This window comes from Uranotaenia lowii, chromosome 3 (genome assembly GCF_029784155.1).
Source record: "Uranotaenia lowii strain MFRU-FL chromosome 3, ASM2978415v1, whole genome shotgun sequence".
NCBI lineage: Eukaryota > Metazoa > Arthropoda > Insecta > Diptera > Culicidae > Uranotaenia > Uranotaenia lowii.
Window position 1 is genome coordinate 124438360 of NC_073693.1, and position 22194 is coordinate 124460553.

The following is a 22194-nucleotide window of genomic DNA, read 5'->3' on the forward strand; positions in this document are numbered from 1 at the left end:
CGGGTAATTTGGAATGCTCACTTTATAAGCATAAATATGAGTATTAATAATGCAAAATTAATGTTAGTTTTTCGATCATTATTGAAATTTGCGTTGAATTAAACACTCGCCACCCTTTTTAATTTTGAAAAATGAAGGTAACTGTAGTTGACTAAATAGGATCAATCGCCAAAACTGAGTCCAGTCATTGAATATTTATTCCAATGGAATCTAAGAATTGAAATTCTTATTGAAACTTTTCCAACTGGTTTATCCCAAAATTCTTACTTTTGATTCTGATGTACCTTTTTTTGATATCTATCTTCTTAAGGAAATAACCTGAATTCTGCAAATAATTTTTTATATTGATCATTCTCAAATTATTATTTTCATAAAAAGGCTCTCATCGTTGAATTGCCAATTTTATTGAGCGATTCTCTAAACATTAATATTTCCATATTTCTCCGAATCAGAACTTTTGATAAAAGCTGTTTTATTTTAACAACAATATTTTTTACAAAATAATTAAAAAAATTTTAATTTTAATATTTAATTCGCATTACATTTACAAAAAAATTGATCATATTACATTAACACGATTTTTTTGTGTTTTCAAGATATTAAAGTGAAATTAACATAGAGAAATGAATTGAAAATTTTGCATTTCCTGCTTTACTCTGATTGTAACTTCGATTCTCAATTTTGTATTTGAATTTAATTTGTAATTTTTTGTATCTCCATGGAATTTGAATTTCATTCTATTGTATTTTCTTTTATTTTAGATTCTTTGCCTGAAGTCTTAATGTTACTTACCAATAGTCATGAATGAATTATTTATTCTGCCTTCTATGATACTCATACCAAGAGATTGATAATTACATGAAAAAAGTTTGAATTTCTATCTTTGAATTTTTCTGATCAAGAGATTTTTTGATGCTGATATTTATTTTAAATAAATTATGAATTGAATTTCCCATTTAACAGCTCAAATCAACATTTTCATTTTTGAAAAGTTTATTAATTCTTCCGCAATGTGTTAATGTGATAGATAAAAAATTAATGTTTTTGAAGATGTCAGACATAATGGTTATTTTAAGGCATTATAACGAACTCTTAACTTTTTATATGTACGTTTAAAATATTTTGTGATCTGCATATGCAAAAAAAATGATTCATAGCCCCGGGCCCTCCGATAGTTTAATCCGACCTTGTCCCTTGATAAGTTTTTGTACCTATCCAGATCGAAAAATCGAAAAAAATCGGTCGCGTTTTGGTCCATTTAACCCGTGAATCGAAATCGAAAACAGACCAGGAAACAAACCAAATTCGGACTATTTCAGTGCCTAGGTGACACAACTTTCCTGACGATTTTTTTTGTGAGATTGGTGCCAGCGTTGCCCAAATCGCTATGACAACTCCAACTGCGGGTCGAAACCAGACGACGCGTTGCAACGATTGTTTATCAAGCCCGGTCAAGAAAAACTGACCAAATTCAAACCAAATATAAGCCGATTTGAACTGTCAAGTCTTGTCTTCTTCATATTGACGCTGTTTTTAGCAGCAGGGCAATGGTCCAGAAAATCGGACAAAAATCGAACGTTTTTTAACTGACAAGCTTTTTTTTGACAATATTCGGTCCGTTTGTGAGAAATGCTCCGATCCGGGTACATTCAACTGACCCTGAATAAAAACCAACGGATCAAAGTAAGCCTTTGCCCTGATCGAAAAATCGGACAAAAATCGGTCGGGTTTGGGTCCATTCAACCAATGAATTGATCCGAACACAAACCAAATTCGAACGAATTAAGTGCCCTGGTTACACAGGTTTCCTGACGACAACAATCCAAACCAAAACAATTGGTCGGGATTTCCAAACCAAATTTGGTCCGATTCCGGACTAAAATTGGTCAGATCTTAGTCCGTTTCTGGACGGTTTCTGGACCAAGATAGGTTCGTTTTCTGAATCCAAATTTATTATTGCTGCCATCGTAAATTTATAAACAGTTTGGATTTTTTAAAAAGTTCAAGTTATTCGTAATAAATATATTTTATCAAACATCTACATAATACATAACATTTATAAAAATATAAAATATCCCTGAAACAAAGCATTTTTCGGCAGGCTAACACCCTCGTGTTACCTCGAAGACTGGTCTGGTTTAAATATGACATAGCATAGCATAGCATAGCATAGGGTGACTACACACATCTTGCATTGGCTGATACACGAGGTACAACTAATAATCAAGCTCAACACAAGATGCCAAAATGAGAACTTGGATTCAATTCTCATTTCAAGTGTTTATATTGAGAATCAGTGTGGTACCACAATGCACACCGTGGCAAGTCAATGTAATCATATAGGGATAGTCTGAACAGCTTAATGAACTTTTCAGGTGCAGAGAACTCATACGACCCTACGTGTAAAGATGCTGTTTCAGACAGGAAAGGGAAGGGTTACTCGTTTTGATGGGAAATCCTACTTGACAGATAGGATTGATGAATAAGGAATTGTTATGATGTTCACAAACATACAAGTAAAAATGGAAAGAGCTCACCAATTTTTTGTTTTAACCCGAGTATCTGCTGGCAACCACTTCAGATCTTGAAAACTACTATTCTCTGGTCACGATGCCCAATCAATTTCTTGAACCTAGTTCCAACTTTGAATACTTTCTTTGCTTCATTTCTGGTAAAACTTGATGTGGTGCAATTCAAAGCAATTTTCAAATAAACTGTTGAAGTTTTTCGAATAATTTTGAATTTTCGCTAGCTTGATTTTGGCAGATGAAAAACAACACCTGGTCTTGTTTAAATATGACATACAAAAAAACTATATGATTGCTATGAATGAAACCGCGGTGGAACGTTTCGAAACTAGACGGCGCTTCGTTACAATTGTTTTGCATTCCGGCCAAGATAAACTGACCGAATTCAAACCAAATCTGAACCGATTTGAACTGTCAAATCGGACGAAAATCGGACGTTTTTCTAACTGACAAGCTTTCTTTCCGGAAGTGCATCGATAGGGGAGAGGCGGGTTATATGCGCATATTAAGGAAAACACTCATTTTCTCCCATATTCCGATAGATAGGAGCCTGAAAACTATATGCACATGAGCGGACATCTGTTTTCTATACGTAAGAGCAATTTTTCTGTTCAAATCTCTTACAGTTTTTGTGAAAATAATTTTATAATAAAAGAAGTCAAAATAGCCGATTTCCGAAACCGGCGGGCTAAATGCGCATATTTATGTTTAAAGCTATATTTCATTTACACTCGCAATATTTTGAAATTATTTAATTGAAAATGGTAGAAACGGATGTTAGGCATACGTCAAGGCTTAAAATTTTGGTGAAATTTTTCACATCACTAGTTCTTTTGCATGAAACATAGTTAAGTATGCCATGTGGCCATATTTCATGGTAATATTTTGTTCATATTGTATTTTTATCGGATCAGTATGAAGTTCTTCTTTTTTCGCTGTAAGATCGTGATTTGAGCGTAGATTTAATGTTTAAATGATAGGAAGTAAAAAATTTATAAGAATAATCTATTTTTCTTGATATAGGCATTTAACCTGCCTTGATATGGGCATTCAGAACCTGTCTCGTATTCCAATATCTTATCATCTACAACTTTGCCAAAAGCTTCAATTTGTTGAATTTCCGATTTCCAGATGAATAAGAAAGAAAAACCATTAAAATTTTTGTTCACAGAATCTATACGCACGATAATTAAAATTCAATATATTATATCAAAACTGACAAAAATCTTGTTTGAATTTTTAAATTTTTTCGACTTTATATAACAATTTAATTTTTTCATGCCATGTGTTAAAAGCGTACTACCCTCAAACTGCACTGATTAGATATGATGAATCTCTAGCCATATCGTCAATCGGCTGTATGCGCATATTACCTAACATGCGCATTTAGGAACACTTCCCCCTACTCGGCTCCAGGGGTGCCTGGCGGTTTTGACAAAAATAAGAACTTCACGATGAAAAAATCCGGATTTTTCAGGACACCACTCAATGGATGGAAATAATATGCGGCTCTACTTAGATTGCATAAATAAAGGCGAAATAAAGGTATTGGAGTCGCCTAAAATTATGCAACTGAAGCGGGCAGATTGTCGAACTGGAATTCAAAGCTCGGTCAGATTGAAAAATAGAATTTTAATTATTAAATTAAGTGCAAAGGAAACTTGTTTATTTGATAGATACAGTTGAGTTTGCCTATCAACGCAGCACAAATACTTTACGTGGAAAAACAGCTGTCTTTGAAAATTCGTTAAAAAAATCTGTTTTCGCATTTTGAGCCTTTAATGATGGAAAAATGTGAATTCAACTGTACAAACTTTTCTACAGTGACTGAAACCATTTTTGAGGTTGTTAGATTGTTTTTAGGTTTTTACGATCTTAAAAAAATAAAAAAAAGCGTCTAATTTTGCAACATATAACTTTTAATATCAACTTTTTCAGCCACTAAGTGATTTTTTTAGCAAAAAATGGCTGATTCTTCGACCTTGAATAATATCCATACAAATTACTGTAGCTGAGTGTTGTCTGAGGTTTACGTTACAAGGTTTGCAAAACTGAAAATTTTGTACAAATGGTACAATTTTTACGGCTGAGAAATAAGCGACATACAGCGCTTTGAAGCGATTAGTGTTAAATTAATACTTTAGTACCCTTTAGGGATTTCTGTCAGGGCTATCTGTGAACATCTATGAAAAGTTATGATACAAAATTATGGATATCACAAATTCATTAGGGGTCTAAGAAGATTTTTTTTTTATATTGGGTGTGCCTGAAAAAAGTTACAAGCCATCGAAATTTAATAATGTCTTATTGACACGGTAGGAAGGATTAGGACTAAAAAATTACCTAATTGAAACATATTATTCTCCGTGAAAATAAAAAAAATCAGGCAATATCAGGCAATATCAAATTTGGGCTCACAAAGCTATCAGAATAGGCAAATAATGAAAAATCAGGCACATTGGCAACCGTGTGCGTTTGCGATGATATTTTGGGCATATAAAATAAAAATTGGATCAAATTCAATTAGTTCCTCAGCAACTTTTGAACTAAACACATGCACGTTCAATGTTCTGCCGCTTATTTGGTTTACATGTCGAAGAGTTGAGGCTGACTAGAAGCGATGATTTCATGATTTTTATACAAACACTATCGATCTTTTCAACGTTCTTGATAACCTTCCAAACTTCTAAACAAGTCTAAACTGTAACGTAATTTATGAAAATATAGTATCTCAATTAAAAGGAGATCTAAAATATGTTCATAAGAGCTATCGTGGTACAATTTTTCGAAATGAGTGAAATTTATAATAAAACATGTTTAGTTATTAACTTGAATTCCAAAAAAAGGTTATTGAGGGTAACAAAAGTTGTGAGTAAATATTTGAAACTTGACAAAAAGAAAATAAGAATTTTGGTTCTCACATGATTGTGTCTGATTGATTTCAAATTTTTAGAAATAAAAAAAAAATTAACAATTTTGACCAAAATATGAGCCTGTTTCGAAGTAAGTTTTTAACCCAATTTCTGCTTTGCTTCTTCATTAACATGCTCATCTTCCACACACTTCCCCTATCAAAGGCAACTAAATAACAAACATGTTTGATTCCGGAAAAACGAAGCAGTACAAATTCAAGATGATTGAATTTCCCCAAAATCTAATAGCCGAACAATGGGTGTCTGATTGGAAATCCATGTCTAGCACCATCGTCTTCATCGACAGGCAGGGCGTCTGCTGCGTAGAATTGCTAATCGAATCATCATCGACATCCCGACACGAGTCAATGGGGTGAGAAATTTCCGGGAAATGGGGGAATGCTGGAGACTTTTTCCGAATGCCAGTTATATACATATGTCCACAGACTCCAGCGACATCAATGGACTTGACTTTTTCTAGTTCGTTGCGGTAAAAATCTCCCCATTGAGTCCAGAAGGACAATTCTCCTTTTGCCCATTCAAGGGCGACGAAATCGAGACAAACTGGCACCAATTTGAGCAGCACCCCATTTTTTAACGATAGGACGTGTCTAGAACCAAACTTTTGAGATTTGAGTCCTTGATAAATGTTAGGTTTCTTTCTGGAAAAGGATTCCAGATACTTTTAGAGAACTGTTTAGTGAAAATTATCTCAACACTCCCTAGTGCTCAATCAATGGGTGTGAGGATTTCATAACGTCTCCTTTTATTCGGCTGGACTCCAATGCAAGTGGGAAAGTTTTTCCTAGCTTTTCTTCGACCAGATTCTTTATAAGCTTTGTGGTCGTAAAACCGAAACAAGAGAACATATTCGATCCAGAAGCTATTTCGGGGAGGAACCAGAATGAGCGAGGAAAACCCGGCTTGTCCCGGCCAGCAGTCAAGTTTGATTTCCTACGGTCACCCATCTTGATTTTTAGTTTTGGAAACTTTTTCTGCCAGAAGAGTGAAACTAAAGAATAAAGGAAAAGAAACAAATAATTGCTTCACGTTTTACCGGGACCAGACTTGCATCGATTGGCAAAGTTTTTCTCTCGATTATTTTTCTTTTTATAAAGTTGAATCGAAGATGAGCTTCCCCATTGTTAAAAGAGGGAGACTGTTCGACTTTTTCCTGGTTGTCAATTTCTGAATTGCTTACGATGAAAGGATGGAACCGAAAAAAACTATCAACTTTCGATAGATATGTGCAGACGATTCGGTTGGACGGACATTGAAGAACTTTTTCCCAGAAATTGGTTTGATGCAGAGCGATATGCCAATTTTCGTTGCACCCATAGTCGTTTTATTGAGCAGATTTCATGCTGTGTTGTTTTTATTTTCAGTGTGGATGATGCAGGATTCAACGAAAAATTATTAACTTTTTTTAACATCGAAATTCGTCCAAATTCAGTGAAAAATTTCAAGTTGAAAAATCAATATCTTCAATTCGGACTCAATTCTATGGCATTATCTAAAATCACTATATCGTTATCAACCAGAACATGTTCAGTGATTCAGCCCAAACCCATATCCTCAATAACTATCAATTTCTATTCACATTTTGGTTCTAGAGCCGAATCGGGGCTTCCAGCACTGGCCAAATAAGGAAAAGCTAGAAAACCACAAGCCGATTAAAGTTTTCCCATTTTCTCGTTGTCATTAGACTTATTGTTTGAGCTGCCCAACAAGCATTCTGGAATTTCCCTAAAGGGCCAGGAGGGGTTTGCGAGTTGGTCCTTTCGCATATCATAGAGGATATGGAACAATTACGAAATTGAGTTTGGGAAATTTGCTCATTCTGAAGGATTGACGTTGAATGGGTGGTCAGATTTTGCTGGAACAATCAGCCCCTGAAATTGGATGAAGCCACACAATTTTTGGTTTTGATTCTGACGTTATTGGTTATTTGGAATTTGATTAAAAACATTTTAATCCGATTCAAAAAATTCTATTTTATCATAATTTTCCATTTTTTAGGAAAACTTTCATATTAGAAATTCATTTTTAATTCACGTGTTTTTACCAAAGCTAAGCCTAATCATATTTTTTTAAAATAAGTAGTTGATTGATAAGAACCCAACTTTCAGGAATAGACAAAAATAGAATTTTGTTCGGACACCTCTAAATTTTTAGCTTTTTCCGTTTTTTTGCTACGATAGCGATTGTTAGATCAAAACTTCGTCCAACGCTATACTTGCAAGAATAAACCGCTCTGAGATAAGGAAAACGACATAAGGAACGCGGACGATGCACACTATCTAAACTTCTTTCACCCCGTTCGTGTTCAGGGCAGTGATGCCAACCTTCCAGATTTTGTCGGATTTTCCAGACGTTTTGGACTTTCGTCATGTATTTTTTCAGGTTTCCAGATTTTTTGACATTTATCCCAGACAATTTTAGTCTTTTTGGTTCGGACAAAAGTAGGTCTGCAAACCAATGAAAATTGATAAACTTGCATTGAGTAAGTGTAGTAAATGTAAAAAAAGGTGATTGAAGGATTTTTAAAATGGCGAATATACTAGGTACGAAATACTTCGGATAGAAATAGGAATATAATTCGCGAAGGTCTAAGTAAAGCACGTATATTCTCAAGCATTGACGTGATTAGCAAATGATTGTCGATTATTATAAAAAAAAAGTATACAGTTTCAAATTTGATCTGACGATAAAAAAAAGGTTAATACTTACCGCTATCCAGATTTCTCCAGACATTTTTTCAAAATCTTCCAGACTTTTTCGAAAAATAGTTGGCAACTCTGGCTCATGAAGGAAAATGTTTATAGGAAATGCAACCTTATCTTTAACTTTCTTAGTTACGTCGCCTATGGTGCTTCAGCTTATTTTTGTTTTGACCTATAGGCAGGGATGCCAGGTGGTTTAAATAAAAATCAGTTCACCATGAAGAAATTTTTAATTTTTTATTTAATTTTTAATTTATTTTGGATTTTCTGTTTTCGATATGTATGTATGTATGTATGTATAATCCATCCAACGACCCCCTGAGCTGGCAGGTATGTTATGCAAAAGAACCAATATTAATCCGTTTGATTAAAATTGTTCAATCGCGGGTGCTGGTGGTGTTAGCTCTATTGAAATTCCTGTAACCCATTTCAGAATGGCAACTGCACATCCCGAGGTTACTTTCATTGCCAATAAGCCCGGCCCAATCATAACCGCATGACCAAATGGGTCATGTAATTATGATTAGTCTTTCTATCTTTTATTGTTGACATATCCAGGAACTTCATAAATATAATTACCAAATTATATAAACTTAGCACCCTAATACGTCCAATAAAAGATTGACGTGTATTTAGTCTATGATTTCAATTATAAATATGTAAAATTGTATAAAATCAGTTTTCTAATATTCCCAAGATGGACGTGTATTTAGTCCATATTTTGATTTATTTATGATATTTAATATATTATGAATACAAATAAATATGTCTTGTGAAATGGAAAAAAAAAATAAAAAATATATATAAATATATAGGTAAAAATGCTTGATGAAGAAGCTGAAAAACTAACTACATTTTTGCTGAAAACAGTTGATAACTTTGTTTTTTTTTCATGATTTTGTCATTTGAAGAATTACATCATATAAACTGAGTTTAACAAACACAAAATAACAAAATAGTGAAAAAAACTAAAAATTTGAGAAACGATTATGGAAATATAATCAGACAATATGATAATTGTAGCCTACAGTATTATATGATTATATAGTATTAAACAAATTGCACCACATGATTTGTGGACGACTGTTTTTCTAATGGAGAGCTGGAATAAATTATTAAGTTATAGGCAAAAATTATGATTCAGCTAACTTGTTGAGTATTAAATGAGTCATCCTGAAAGCAACAAAAATAGTAATTATAAAAATCAATATTCAGATGGATTTCTTTTCCTTCAGTCGATATTTCGGGTAGAATACTCGTAAACTCGTCCCCTAGAATTGTAAAGCTTATTATTTTTTAAGGATTTAATCATTGTTTGAGCAATATGAATCGAGATAATGATCTATTGAAAATGTAATACCTTTGTTAATTTAATAGAAAATAATGATTTTTGGTGAGATAACTATAAACTTTCAACGACGGATGATAAGCTGCAAGGAACTATAGCTGGTTATTTACTTATCAATAATAAGGACAACACATGAATTTATACAATCAATGGTCAATGAAACAGAAGTTTTTATTCTTCGGATTCTGAAATGGTGTTGATACTTAGCAGTTGGTAAAAATTTATGTACTCAAGGCTACCGGTTAGCCACTAGCAATGAAACCTGAGTAATTATGAATATGATTCCGAACATTGCTTTCTGTTGAGCTTATGATTTCAAGATATCGAGTCAAATAATTTTTGCTTGAAGTTGTTATCGGTACGTGGATGTGTGCGTGTTGGATGCTTGACAATTTAAAAATATAAAGCCATAATATAAAGAAAGTTTTTAAAATATAGTGCTTTATAAAAACGAACCTTTCTGATTACAAACCAAACTACGAAATCATCGGGTACTATTATTTTTAAAAGCAATGTTAGAATATACCAAAATCAATTTTTTTAGCCAGGCTATTGCTTTATTGATGATGATGATGATAATAATGATGATGATGATGATGATGCGTGTTGAGTCATGAGAAGATGATGCTCAGAAATCTAAGCAGGCCGATTTTCGAATATGTGTACAATCTACACCGTACATTTGTACGTAATTATATAGTACTCGTTTGCTTATCGGGCAATGTTGGTACCAAGATTGCGTTGGAACATTATTTGGCCAAATACCTTCTTTTTTTCTAAAAATAACTGATCTTTTAATGATAACTGACTACAATCGAAAAGTTCTATGTAATAATAAGTGTTTAATGCTGTTCAAATAAGTACAAATATACGAAAACAATAGTTCAACGGTCTATGTAAGTAAGCGACCTACTCTTTCGACTCGTCCGACTAGTGTAATATATTAACAAAACTTAGAATTAATAGAATTATTTAAACAAACGTCCGATTAACGAGCGAGTGCTGTATATGCAGGTGCACACATGTGGGAAAAAATTGAAACGGTCTCACCCATATTCTGCTTCAAATTTCGCGGTGACGCTGCTCGCTTGCTGTGATTGCTGCTATTCCGTATTGCTTGCGCGCGCATGTTTTGCCTTTGATGTTTCCCACCACTTACTTGTTTGGTGCACTATACCCCACTCACCCACCGGTGTAAATAAATTTTCCTTATTCTTTCAGTCACTAATTGAATTTATTGGAAAATCCGATTTAATTAAAGTCACAAACACATACTAACACTAACGCTTTAACCAGTGATATTTTTACATATTTCGGACATATTAAACCGCATTCCTTTTCCCTCATAATAACTGCAATAACGTACCGAGCACGCATCAAAATCAACTATACAGCCTGGCGTCACTCTCGCCTTTTATTAGTTTTGGGTCTGATAGATAATGTACACAAAAACAGTCCAAAAAACATTACCATGTTACGAGGAACTTTAGCTGATGCAATTTAAATTTTTTAATAGTCTTTCCGTTTTACATTCGCCATGAAGTTTCGCGCACCGTTTCACTATTCTTCGTTAAAAAAACTATAAAGTCCAGAGTAATATCTCTTTCCGGAAAGGCGGCGAACACTCCAGAAACAAAAACAAAACATCAAAAGAACTGACCGATTTCTAATTTTCTACTGAAATCTTCTACTACACGCTGACGTTCTTCCTTTTCTTATAAAAAAAACACTCTGGATTTTCTGTTTTCGATATTCTTGGAAAATTTAGAATTTAGAAGTCTGTAATTTTTTTATTTTTTATTTATTTTTTATTGACATATATATCCAAACAGCCTGTTAGAAAGGCTTCAATCCAATGTCAAGTGTATTAAACTGGGTTTTCCTTTTATTCCTAAGTTCTGGGTCGAATAATGTTAATTTGTGATGTTCAGGACTTAAAATTCTGGAATGTTCTATTAAGAAGAAATCTTCTTGTATTGCTCTTAACCTTTGATGCTTTACATTCAAAGTTTTACGATAAAAAAGTATTTAAATGTGTAATATTTTCCTCCATATAAAAAAGAAACTTTAAGTTTAATAATCAATCTTTTTTTATTTTTTTTTTATTTTCAGCTGACAAGCATTCATAACTAAAGGTAAGCAAGAACACTATTTCAAACACGTGCTAATTTTATAAAAATTATCACGAAAGGTTTTTTGAAAGCAAAAAATACGATTTGAAAATTGGAAAACTGCTTATCAGTTATGACGGAACAAAAATTTTATTCAAGTTTTTTCTTTTAATTTGCGTTCAGTTATTCCTGAGTTGAGACCAAGTTTGCCCGAAAATTGCCCGAATTTCTGGTCAACAATTTTTAAATCGAATTCTGCCAAGTTTTAAGATATTATTTTTCGATTTTGACCGGCTCGGGTATATGCTGAAAAAGTTCTAGCAACCTTATGCAGATTGATAAAAAGTTCGAAAAACGGCCAACAGTCGTCAAAAGTTGTGTGTTTCAGGGTTTATAAATCGAAAGATGCCATAAATATACCAATTGCGTCATCTTTCTAATTTTTATTTCAAATTTTTTTACTGTGACTGGAACAGCTTTGAAGGTTGATTCATTGGAAATAACGGATTTTACAAAACTTTTTACATTTTTTGTTGCCATGATCTTATGAAATTTTTAAAATAGATTTCTCTAAGTGCAACATATGTCTTCTAACTGCAGCTTTCTGAGGTACCAACTGAATTTTATTGAGCACCTAATAACCGACTTACAGTCTTTTTCCCGAAGCATGTTTTTTCAAAATCACAGGATCTCGAATTCTTCTACTTTAAATAACTTTAAACAAATGACTGCAGCAGAGTATTGTTTAAAAATCATATTTAAGTCACGTTACGAGCATTCCAAAATAATAAATTTTGTAAAAATCAGTTGAGAAACTAAAGAGTTTAAGCAAAAACAGTGTAAAGGTAGACTGAGTCGATTTGGGGTAAATTTTATACTTCTCAAATCCTGGGGTCTTAAGAGCTTCATTTTGGTTCAAAACTTATCCATGATGTTTTTAGCAGAATTTTTAAGTAACGTTTACTTGAGTAATCTTAAACTTTTAGGTTTGAATGGGAAAATTTAACATTTTGTACTGAAAAATCAACATCATTTTTGTTTCATCTGTGGAACCGACCTTGCTTATAGTATTCTTGCCAATTCATACATTCTCTAAAGAAAAGTATTGCATGAAAATAAGTAATGCAATCCTCGCTAAGCACCCAGCAGTGATGTCAATTGAAATTATTGTTTTTCAATGCCATAAATACGAAGTTACAGTCTTAGACACAGTTGTTCAGCGTAAAATTTATTTTAGAGAATTTATAAATTGGCACAAAACCATAAACAGACCAAGCCTACAGAAGAACAAATTAAGAGTCATTCAAAAAGTAAGAGTTCATTTGTCTTTTAAAGTTTGATATTCCCATTCAAAAAAAAAACCCAAAACTTAAACAAATATCCCTTAAGCTCCAAGACGTTTTCCCAGTCGAGCGATTGCAGCGCTAAAATGTGCAATTAAAACTAGAAACTCTCTCTTCAGGAGCCGCACCAAATGGCCATTCTACCGGTCCAAGGTACCCTCCTAACGAAACGAGACACACAGCCCAAAACGACTCAATAAATATTTAAATTACATTTTCGTGCCAAATGACCCAAGGGTAATCGCAAAATGAATTGGGCGTATCTTGGCCCTGTTGAATGTTGCACACATATCCTCCTCTTTGCCTCACTTTGCTAAGCCCAAGAACAAACCACGACGAGGGTCGATTTGCTGTTTTTCGCGTGTCTTGTTACGAAAATTACTTTTCGATTTAGCCGGACCAACAACCAACGACGGATAATCAAATATGCAAAGATTTTCCAGAACGCCCCTCCCCGGCTGAAACCATCGCTGGAAAAATAGAAGTAAAAAAAAAGTAACATCAAACTAAGCCTGTAGTGTCAGCTTAAATTACAAATTATCTTCACTCGGCGGAAATACTTTCCACGTACCTATTGCATTTTAAAGCGCCATGCCATCAACACCTCCCCCCGAATCGCCTCCTTCTTACTAGAAACCCACTGGGCGTTAACGTTTAGCATAAATTTTCACGGCACCTCCTCCAACCCCATACTGCAGCTATCATGAGTTTATTGGTTTGGAACCCATTTGAGATAGGGGGCTAAAATTTGTGCTCTACTGTTTGAGCTTGGTTGCAGTTTTCTGTGCATGAATTAAATTTATTTTGGTAGTTGTCTAATTGGGTGTTGTTCTTGTACCAGAACCATATCATCAATAAGATGAGTGCATGTTTTTTCAAGTTTGTGCAAGTTCATACACGACTCAAGGATGTTGGGTTGAGCGATATTGGATGTTTTTTCATCGTCAATCCAACTGTTGTTTGGGCTTCCTTACGGTGGTTGTTGAGCATAAATTCTGTCCTTGATAAAATCATAGAATTAAAAGTTGAAGATTTTTTCAATACCAGCGGCAAATAGAACAGGGGTGATTTGCCAATCGTTGTTCCCTGCCCTATGGTTGCACAGGATGACTAAAAATGTCAATATTTCAGCCATTTATTTTTTGTTTTTTTTTGTGCCCAAAAGTCATATTGAATCAATTTAATTAGAATGTTTACTGATGAAATTAGGCATTTTAAGATATTTTCTGCTGTTAAACGACTGTTTTACTATTTCTTGTTATTTTCGCGCGGTGTTTGCAACATTGTTTGAACATTAGAGTGGCCCTTGGTTATATTTTTTGTTTTGTAAAAAAGGGTTAATAACACTGTAAAAATTTTACAACTCCGTTAAAGGGAAGATTGAGCTTGAGCTTGAGCTTGCTATCAACTACGGTCCACCTGCGGCCCCTCCCGGCCAATGGCATAATGGTTGCACTCCGTGATTGGTTCGAGATAATCAACATTGCACAATGAACCAATCGAAAGATTGCTGGGAACAAGCAATACAATCTCACTGTACAATTTTGAGGATCTCCTTCTTTTAAATGAACCAATAACGACGCCGGCCAAGTCCGTGTAGTCGATAGGAGGAAGGGAAGTGCAGCACATGTGATGATTTGTTTTGCGGAGACCGGCTGTACGCCATCCCTCCACAAATCTCACGCTGAATGTTTGGGGGTAAAGGTATAATGGCATGGAAATCGCTATGGTAAGTGATGTGGCCATTTGAAACCTAAGCTCCTACACCTCCTGAATCCTATGTTTCCTATTGCAACTCCTAAAAACTCCTATAGAGGCCATATAAATAAAGAATTTAAAAAAAGATAAATAAAGTACGAGCGTAAATGTGAGGCACACTTTAGAACAGTAACCGTGGTTAACACGAGTCACACTTTTAAATGAGAAAAAAAATCATAACGAATTTGCATAAAAGCACAATTATTCATCTCGATTTTATCCATATTAAGACTTAAACCTAATTCAAAACAATGTAGTGTCCCTATCTGAACTTGGCCTCAATTATTGAAAGCTGTGAGAATTTGTTGGTGGTCCCTCAGTCCTCACCGACATAGATACACTTTTATTCGATTTTTTTAATATTGGAAAGACTTAACTATTCCATGTAAAACGGTAAAAAAATTACAAATCTACACTTTTGATTGTATTTAACTAAATTATCTGCCTGACATATAAAGCTAATTATTCTATTCTTGTAAAATTGATCACGCATGTTCTAATACGCAAAGAGATAAACCATCTTTAAAAAATTGAAATTTAAAAATCTGTGATGCAAGAAAATAAACAAATCACTTCTGCCAAATTTGCTATAATGATTTCTCACATGGACATTAACATCATTACTTACTTACTACTTAATGATCCCGCGCCGATCCTCCGGTGCATAGGGCCGTGGTAAAAGACCTCCACTGTTGACGATCCGGAGCCAGCGTCTTCACCTGGTCCCAGTCAAGATTTTCGTCAACAGTTCGGATTTCAGCGGCTAGGCTTCGCCGCCACGAGTTTCTGGGCCTGCCTCTTCTTTGATGACCTTCTGGATTCCAATCTAGCGCCTCTCTGCAAATCTCGTTTTCATCTTTTCGCAGGCGTGTGCCCAATCATCCATCTCCACTTACGTTCTCGAATCTCGATTTCTAGCGCCCTTTGATGACACCGGCGATGTAGTTCCTCATTCGAGATCCAGTTGCCAGGCCACCAAGCGCGGATGATATTCCGCAGGCAGCGGTTTACAAATACTTGCAGTTTTCGCGTCGTCACCGCATCATGTGCACCAAGTTTCGCACCCGTACAGCAATACGGATTGACGTTTGAGTTGAAGATTCGGATTTTTGTTCGTAGAGAGATCTGGCGTGACCGCCAGATGTTTCGGAGACTCGCAAACGCAAATCGGGCCTTTCTGATCCGGGTTTCGATGTCTTTCCTGGTACCACCATCAGGCGTTATCTGGCTACCAAGATACTGGAAGCACTCACTTTCTCAACTTGTTGCCCAGTACCATGAACTGGAGGGATTTCCTGTGTTGATCTCCATCGACTTGGTCTTTCCGACATTGACTTTGAGACCTGCTGCCTTGGAACTTTCGGTGAGGTCGTCGAGTTTGCTCTGCATATCCGGTTGCGTTTGGGCGAGCAAAAACAATATCGTCAGCCAGGTCAAGGTCGTTCAGATGCTCCATTGTTGAAGGATTCCACGGCAATCCTCGGTGTCGGTGCATCTCAGTCGATCGATCCAGTCAGAATCTCATCCATTACGATTAGAAAAAGTAGCGGGTGATAAAATACATCCTTGTCTCACTCCAGCAGTTACCGGGATTGGCTCGGACAAGACACCGTCGTGCAAGACCTTGCACAAAAATGCCTCGTATTGTGCTTCGATGAGATGGACTAGTTTCTCTGGGACCCCTTCGTCGCCTTAGAGCCGCCCAGATGTTTTCATGGTTGAGTCGGTCGAATGCTTTTTTCGAAATCAACGAACACCAGCAGAAAGAGAGTCCTGGAATTCGTTGATTTGTTCCAGTATGATTCGTAGCGTTGTGATGTGGTCCACACACATGATCGTCCGGATCGAGAATCCAGCAGCTTGTTGCCGTCGGACATCATTGACTATCATTAATTGACCCAGGGCGAAGAAGTAAAACCGGTAGAATTTCATATTTCACTCTTCAAAACACGGCGAAACTTATGCAACATGAGTAAAAATGTTATTGCCATCCCCTCGCATTTATATTGAATAAAGAAAATACATTTCATTAACGACATTCAACGCGCACAACCTAGAGGCCCACAACTCGTTACTCACCAATAGTCCCAATAGAAAAAAAAGTAAGAACTCGAATCACAGACCTTCTCATGAAAAAAGAGGTGCTTTCGGCGATAAGGACTAGATTTTTTATAAGGACTCCAACACTCGAGGACTCGAACACTTAAGACATATCCGATCTCCCTACGACTAGCAAACTTCATTAGACTTTGTTTCTATCCACCCGCTATTCCTCATATCTGGAAGCTACATTTAATAACATAAAGTGAAAAGGGTACTTAGCTTTTCTTTCGGATCCTCATATGTCCATGTAAATCCTATCGCAGCAAGCGAGCAAAACTAAATAATTATATCATTTTTGCAGCAGTTCGGCCAACAGCAACCACTCGCCATGATCTTATTTCAATCACATTTTCTCATTATTTTTTTTCATTCCCCCAATTTCACATGCATTTTATCAACTTATTTAATTTTCCGTCTCTTTCGATTAAATAAGTCAATTCCTCACGTTGAACGCTTTGCTCATTCAACAGCTTTTTCTCTTTCACTCGAATGCAATACGTTTTGATGCAAATTTTTCACTAAAACCCAACCATTCCGAAAACCCAACGCAGCGCATGTATATTTAAAGTTCACTATATCCCAACCCTAACGACTCTAGCATTTATACGTATGCAACGGAAATACAGACTTCCCTAAACATTTTTGAGGCTCCAAACCTGCCTCTTATACAGCATTTATTTTAAGTTTTTCTAATAACTAATCCGTTAGCTTCAAAATGCCAGCCTGCCTGCACCGTCTGGGGGTCGAGAAAAACCATCCACTATACATTTCTATAGCCGTCTACTGATTCTTCAATTCTTTCTCCTTTCCCAGCAATAAGTAGCAAGCACTTTTAATGTAAACTACTGCTAATTACTACTTTGGTAATAATGTTTTCGAGGTTTTTCTTTAATTTTGATAGCAAAATAAAAACTTGGAGAAAAAAAACACGTGCGCTCCGAACTGGTCAACGCCTACTTCGCCTCCGTTAAAGGGAAGATTGAAAGTTTAGGAAAAACTTTTTAGAAGACAACAAGAAGTTTTGGACTATGGGAAAAAGTTATAAGCCTTTCTGTTTATATTTTCCCATACATTTGGTATCGGGATATACATCAAGAATCAAAAATGTTTCAAAAGTATCCGCAATTTTTCTAGTTTACTTTAAATTTGTTTTTTTTTTCTTCGAGAAACTTTCTCATCAAGCTAGTGTCTTGAAAATGGAACATTCAGAAATCTTTAAAAGTGTCAAAATATGGTGAAGTGATTTAATTAAAAATAATTTCTCGCTCTTAAAAGTTTCAAAAAAAATATATACATATTATTAATTAATTAACTAAGGCTTAATTGAGCCTTACTGCTCCACAAATTAATCTGATTGATACAAAACGGGAAGAAAAGAAGCTTTTTTCAAATGCCTTATTTCTTAAATTTTGATAATTTAAATGTTAAGTAGTTTAGCTGATTGGTTTTGCTCTGTTGGTTTTTTTTCTATTTTTATCACGGTCTTCAAGTTTTTCCTATTCTTTTTTAAGAGTTTGTAGTCGCATTTTCCAAATATAAGAATGTTTTTTAAAAATCAAATCCGAAAGCAAATATTTTACATATAACAAATTTTGTAACATTTAAATGATGTTAAATCTTAACTCGATGTCGATGATTCCTCACCAATTGTTCTTTCTTTCATTATTACTAATTCGTAGCCTTAAACCGTAAGAGCTTTTTTATTCCAGCTGAGATTTTGGTTGAAAAAAAAAAAACAAATACATATTGTGTTGTTAATAATTTTTATTTAAGCGTTTTTATAAAAATAATTATAAAAGGTTTTTTGGTAACCTAAAATACGATTTTTAAACCTGTTGCTTGAGTTTGTTAAAAGAAATACACAAAGAAAGTGAAAAAATAGTGAAAAATTTGCATTAGCAAAGTACATTAAACGACCCAATTTAAGAAACTGTGACGTTTAGCTTTTATATATTAATACTAATCACTAATCACTAATCACTAATCGTACTGCCACACGCCAGAACTTATGTCTGAGTCCCGAAGAATAAAACAAATTTGTTATTATTCTTTTTGTCTTTCATCATGCTTTTAATTATGTTAACATAAAAACATTAAAATAATTAAAAACATGAAATGGTCGGGCCTACTATGGAGCAGAGAACGCAGAGACATCAGGAACAAGGAGAAAGAAGAAGCGTGGACCACCAGTACCATACGCTCCGAGGGGCATTACGTTGGAAGCAAATAAGCTAAAAAAGTGCTCCTTGTTGATAATGGAACCTATGGAATATGACCCATCCTTCAGCGGTTGCAAATGAGTTATTTTGAACACAGAAATCATAAAACATTTCAAATAATCAGTGAGGATTGGAAATTAGTAATTTTAATCATTTTTATTCAACTCATCTGTATTAAATAGATTTCTGTGCTCCCTCATTTCTGGTCGTTGACCAAGGATAAAGCGCCTTTACTCGCTCTTGAAAATAAAGAAGAACAAAATAAAACATTAGTAGACACAGAACCTTTCGAGCCCTTTAAGAGCTCAAAAGGTTTATTTCATAAATTCAGTCAGATACAAAAGTATTTGACTAATTGAATTTTCTGTAAATTGAACAGTTAGGCAGACTGTTTACCCATAGTGATGAAAATAATAGTTAAAGCTGAATAATGATAAATTCAGATTATGCGAAATGAATTTTTGTATTATGATTATAATGCGTTGAATCTTCATATCATCATATGAAAATTATAAAAGATTAATAATTCTTTTTTTTTCCCTGATTTTTTACCGTTAAATTGTGTCGTGTAAAGGAAGCATAACACCATGTTGAAATTTAAATAAAACCAGTCAAGAGGCGAATATGGAAAAGTTAAATTGGAAGTTCCTCACCAAATGCTGCAAGGCAACGCTTGCTGTGACGATGTTCGCCTTCTTCTAGTAGTTCTGCATCGGAGCTTTCCGGTTCGCGAACATGTTTGGATTCAGTGCTGCAGACCAGTGTCATTGTATCATTAAAAAAGAAGCATTGATACTGTCCCACCAGAAATATCATGAATGAATGTGTTTAAGCAATGTGTCAAACATTTTTCACGTGTGCAAGCCACTTCATTTTTCCCAATATGCAACACTTAACGCAATCTATGCCAATGAATCATTTTCCGAATAACACACAAGCCGGAGGAGCGGGGGAGCAATAATTTAGACACTCAGGCTTTGCTCTTTTATTTAAGAATTCTACCAAGCTTGTATTTTAATTTTTCACTCCACAATTAACTTATCAAAAACCTCCTTTCACTTCATCCAACAACCGCATCGTCAGCCAATGATAACATAAATTTCAAATCAATAACCGTTGTGCAAAAATAGCTCCAGCTTGATTCTTCAAATATCACTCCACATATCAATTTTGGGATTTACTTCCCATAGTACTCTTTTTCTCAGGGCGCTAACTTAAATCGAACTGAATCTACACCGCTATTTCACGCTCCCCAAAGAGGCTTGAATATATAAAAATTAATCAAAAATCGCGTAGGAAACTTCTGGCGAGCATTTAACAAAGATTTTCACTATTTCACTTCAAATTTCCTATTTAAACGATAAATGAATTAAATTTTTGGATGGAGGAAAACAAAAACGCGTCCGTCGCCAAAAAAGTCATGCTTAGCTTTTATATATTAATACTAAGGTGAAAATTAAAGGTTAATCTCTCAATGAATAAAAGCGTTATAAAAGAGGGAGGGGGAGGGTGTATGGTTGAAACACAAACAAAAACAAAAATGGGTTATAATTTTTGTATTGATGCGTTTTTTTGGAATCTTGAAATAAAATCTCAAATCTGCAGTTCAGTTTGATAAAAAAAATTTTCCTGATTTGTGGTTGAGCAATGATAAGCAATGAGTTCTGACCAAATTTGTCGTTTATTGCTGCAATTTTTGGTCAACTTTGAAATGAAATGCCCGGATTTTGCCAGGTGTTTAGACACAAAAAAAAAAGCCTGGGTACGTGCTGGAAAAATTTTGGCAACCTTATTTTAAATCATACGGGGTTTTAATTCCAACTGTGGTTTTGGTTGAAACATTTTCATCCCAAAAACAGTTTCAGGAGAGTCTGGAGCCAATTACCAGATGATGTATGAAAATGCTCCAAGAGCAGTTTTATTGTTTTTTTTTCGAACGTTCTGAAACTTTGGGCGTTGTTGAGTGCACTCTTAAGCTTTGAAATGATATCCATTATGTAAAAAAGTGATCAACCTCCAAGATAGATCTAAAGCATTTATCTAATAAAATGGCATCGTTTTCATGGAGGTTCAGAGGGGGGGGGTGAGGGTGAAAACAGATAACCTGCTCTCTATTATCTTTTCATCTGTAAGTAGTTTTTTTAAATGATATTTTTAATGGTAAAGACCCTTTAAGTTTAATAAATTTTTTATCATTTTTTGAGAAAATGTCACTTAAGGAACGAACTATATCAGGCCTCTCAAAACAAAGGCCAAATTTTCGTTCATCAATAATTAAGTCCAAATAAAAAATCTATAACTTTTTTCTACGTTTAAAAACCTCCATGTTTAGTTTCAAATTGGGAAAAACTTAATTTGTTTTTGAAAATTTCAAATATAAGTAAAAAATTTATTTAAGAATATTGAAATATCTATTTTTTCAAAGACTTGAAAACAAACACCCTTCCTGATGAAATCAAAGCGTTTAGAAGCAGCAGGTTGATTTATGTTACAGTTTAAATTTTTTTTATTAATAAATTTATAGTTTTGGTGTAGTTTTTTTTTTTGTATTTTGTGGTAATTTTTTGATATTTAAAAACTAGGAAATCTTCCAAGAGTAACCCAGGCTAGGACAAAAGACAAGAATTTTTTTTTGTAGTTAAAATGTTATAGGTTATGTAAAAAATTTAGCCCCTTAATTTATGCAGCATCATGGTCCATCTTTGGACTTTAATTGTTGTTGGGGCCTTAACACACGAATCGCCTTTGTATATCAATTACTAGCATTTGTAAATGTTTTGAACCCTTATGATAAAAAAAAACTCGTTTAAACCGTCAAAATAGAGACTGATCAAGATTACCCCAAAGGATAAAATTCTAAACCAAGACGAAATCGATTTTTAAATCTAATTTAAAGTAGTCTAATAAATTTCTGCAACCGTGTTTTTCGTTCAAAAGGATTTCCGTACTGGCTTTAAAAATATGAAACATGCCACATTCCCTTAACAGAAAAAATAATCGAGAATTATAAATAAAACATTTGACTGATTTGGAGCTTTCCCAGATCGTCAGCCTCCTCAATTACTATTACACATTTTTATTAAAAAAAATCCTTTTTGTTTATCTCCGGAAAACACAGGCGAGACTTGTCAACGAAAAGTTCTTGGCTA

The 22194-nt window shown here is 34.5% G+C and overlaps 1 protein-coding gene across 1 annotated transcript in view; it reads left to right on the forward strand.

Moving 5' to 3' along the window:
• The first annotated feature begins 11621 nt into the window (after positions 1-11621).
• LOC129751305 (zinc finger CCCH domain-containing protein 13) overlaps positions 11622-22194 on the forward strand; it is a 315903-nt gene continuing 305330 nt past the window's right edge. The window contains exon 1 of the mRNA XM_055746726.1: positions 11622-11646. The gene's annotated coding sequence lies outside the window, so the exon portion shown is untranslated. The remainder of the gene's footprint in view (positions 11647-22194) is intronic.